Source organism: Oryzias latipes, chromosome 15 (assembly GCF_053564925.1).
Source record: "Oryzias latipes strain Hd-rR chromosome 15, Olatipes_Hd-rR_3.1".
Classification (NCBI taxonomy): domain Eukaryota; kingdom Metazoa; phylum Chordata; class Actinopteri; order Beloniformes; family Adrianichthyidae; genus Oryzias; species Oryzias latipes.
The window spans coordinates 27,390,042-27,393,935 of record NC_136251.1 but is presented as its reverse complement, the minus strand read 5'-3'; positions in this window follow the sequence as shown (position 1 = coordinate 27,393,935).

Sequence of the window (3,894 nt, the reverse complement as noted above, 5' to 3'; positions counted from 1 at the left end):
GTATAAATAAAACGTATCCAACTTAAATAAGTTACTTCAGTTGGTAATTAGTAATTGAGTTACATTTTTTTAACCTAATTCATTACGTGTACCCAACTCGATATTTTTTTACAACTCAAATTTACATATTGATCTAATTAAATGTCATATTACTCGAATTCAATTACGGTAAATGTTTTTCCATCTTCATTTATTGTACTTCTTGGACTTTTATATGTCTAAGTTTGAGCCTGCAGATATACCGGTACTCATTTTTATAACAACAAAATAATTGAAACAAACTGGATTCAAAACAAATAACTAGGCAAAACAAACAGCTAGACAACTAGACACCTTTGGTCAAAAACCAACACTTAAACCCAAATCCGTCCAGACAGGCAAAGGGAATGGTATCCCACAATTCCTTGCGGTGCCGACCCTGAATCATACCTCCATTTCTGGAACCGAAAGCTGAGGTTATCAACTTCCTTAGCCTCAAACTTATTGTGGTAACTCCCATAACCTGCTTTCTGGAATACCCCCTTGGCATTCAAAGCAGCATTTCTGGAGTTTTGATATCTGTAGCCACAGAACAAAGACAGAACAGAACTAGTCTTCACTTAGAGGTTTATTAATTCAGTATTTCTGACTTGTTCTAATGTTTTTGTGTTCATAAAATCAAAAAACGTAGAGCGCCTAATGGTGGGTTTTAATAGATTCCACAACAAACTTTTTTTTTTTTGTCATGCAATGCACCTTTTAGAGTGGGAGAGTGTGCTTCCTCCTGTGGGAGCCTCACTGGTATTGACAAATGAATATCAAAAACAGCCTAAAGCAGTGACAGACCTTTGGAACAACACTTCTCCAACACCCAAAGGGGTTTCTGCTGAAATCTAAAAGTTGGACAAATAACAGAGAAGCAACAGATAAAAGATTTGCTCTGCTCTAGTATGTGCATGCTCACAATTCTTTAATTGGACACCAAATAATGAAAAACACAATGTCTTTTAATTGCTAAGGGCGGAAACTAACAGATTTTTCACTAGTGAAGAGTTTCACTTCCTTTACACCGTGGACCAATCAGCAGTGGATTGTTACTCTGTCTCCAGGCTGAAAGCTGCTTTAAATATTGATGTGAGAAGAGACATGGCTTGCATCATACTTCTAAAAAAAAGAAGAAAATAGTAAAATACTGGACACAGTGCTGTGGAAAGGACCTGGGAAATGGATCCATGTTTGCTGCCTTCTATAGAAACTGTGCAAAACAAAAAATAAAAAATAAAAACCACAGAAGATATTGAAAAACTATATATTTTTTATCATATCATAAAGTACAGAGCTTTTCATAAATATTCTAAACAAATGTTCAGTTCCATGAACTTTTGGGTAAAAATTCTCATAGTTTGAGGTAACGCATTTCATGGATTATGTCTAAAAGTATGACTATACAAGTATGCTTCTTAATGAAATTAATCAAAAACAAATTGCACTTTTCTTCCACAGAACTTGCATTTTTAATTAATGATTTTTAGATTTATGTTTGTCTGTGTCTGTCTTACACACTATCACAAAAACAAGTTGAAAAAAATCTATTAAATAAAAACATAAGAACAGAAACAAGTCAGCAGAAGATAATTTGTGCTTTAAGCTTATTCCAATAATAAACCACCGCAAAACATTAAAGAAAACTAACTACAAACCCATTATTTATTCAAACTGTTTGCATTTTGCTTCAAATCCTAAAAAAACCACAATGGAGGAATTTAGCATAAGCATTTGAGTTGCTCACTGTGTGCTCATTTTATTCCTCCCAATTTGAGCTTTGGTTCTCACTTCACTTCACACCCATATTTAGACGAGACTACAGTGCTCTGTAGATTGAGGGCAACAATTAGATCACTATTAGAGGCCTGCTGAAGTGGAACATGGCGTGCTGCACAGTTGTGGATGGCTTTAATCTATGAACACCCCTTCAGAATTGCTGTTTTGATATGTATGAGCAGTGTCTCCCTGGAACGAGACGCACAGCTCTTGATGAATTTGTGTTGGCAGAGAGGAGAGTCCAGGAGTGAGAATCAATTTGGCTTTGGCTGAGCTGGGAAGTTGAGAGGTGCATTATGCAAGATGAACTTGATCCTCTCCCCTCCAAGACTGTCGATAAACAATGTTGACCCCCTTGTTGATGACTGGACACCACTTTTCTGCTTGAGTAAGCACAGGTTACTCTCCCTCAGGCCTCCACCATTCACACACCTGGCATCCTGTGGGCGTGTGGGCATTGATCTGTGCAGAACCTGTCTCCAAGAACCAGTCGGAGCTCTGCAGTAAGGTGTGCACATCAAACTGATGCAATGCAGCGGTCGGACCTCAGACCAGAAATAGGTGGACAACACTTTCCTGCAAGGTACAGTTTGATTTCTGGCTGCTTCCATTGCATGAAGTTGCATTATTTTAGGAATCCTAGAAATTGCCAAACGAGACTGATCAGGCTCCAAATTGTTTTTCTTAGCCGACTTTATAGGCAATCAGAATTCAAACAGCAGAGCTCACAGAGTGCCTTGTTAATGTTGCACAGCAACGCTTGTAAACAGAGACATTGATTTGATGAAATTACCACCACTGATCATAATTACCCCCATTAATAGAAGCTCTGATTGGATGCAATCAGCTGTATCCCTGCAGTTGCCTTGACTTCTGTTCCACTGTTTTAGTTTCTGCAACTGCATGCCTACAGAAATCTTGCTTGGCATCATCTTGACATTCCCGAGAAAGTTTCAGTTGAGGCAAACATTAAATTATTGAACAAAAATTGATCTGTAACCTTCAGCATGAGTTTTTTGAAGCCAGAGAAACAAAGGTTTGGTCTTCCTGAATTGGATATTATCTAAATAAAAACCCCACAAAGGAAATAAGACAGTAGAAAGAAAGAAATGATAATAATAAACTTTATTTGTATAGCACCTTTCAAGATAAAACTTACAAAGTGCTTAACAGTAAAACACAGAATGTAAAAAGAATTATGAAAAAGCAATTTGAAAAAGACAGGTATTTAGCTGCTTTTAAAAAGAAAACACAGAGTATACAGATCTGGGGATGAGAGGAAGGGAGTTCCAGAGGGATGGAGCCACTACTGCAAAGGCTCTGTCAAATTTAGTTTTTTAACCGAGTTCTCTTAACAACCAGCAGATCCTGGTCACATGATCTCAGGGACCTGCTGGGAGTGTACAGCTGCACAAGGTCTTATATGTAGACCGGCGCTTGGTTATTAAGAGCTCTGCATTTTAAAACCAGGATTTTAAAATGCACATGGTAGCGAATAGGGAGCCAGTGCAGCTGGATCAACAATGGGGTGATGTGTAAAAACTTGGATGAGTTGGTTAAAAGATTTGCAGCAGCATTTTGGACAGTCTGCCGTTCTAGAGATTTTTTGCTTGAACGTGTGAAGATGGAGTTGCAGTAATCAAGACGAGAAGACATAATAAGCATGGATTAGCATCTCCCTCTAATGAAATAAAAACAAAGGTAGAAAATTCGCATTTTCTTCAAAATCAGTGAAAGCAAGACAAAGTAAAAAGAAATGCTCTTTGTCTTCACTCAGGTGTGGACACTCTCTTTGAAAACAAAAATATTTCTAATAGATGACTAATCTGACAATTTATTAAGTAAATAAAATGTGTTTTGTAATTAAAAATTTAATAACAGCATAATAAAGAAGGAAAACCACTATTTTTTTGCGTTTCAAGACCTTCGCCCCACACGCGGTAGATGGCGCTGCTGCAGAGCCTCCAGCTCGCAGCGCATCCACAGCAGAGCGCACGCTCCTCGTGTTGTGGCAGTCTGTGGTGGGCAGGCATATGCTCGTTAGGCTGGAGAGAAGCAGGACGATGGTGCTCCTTCTTGCGTCCGTGGGCCTTT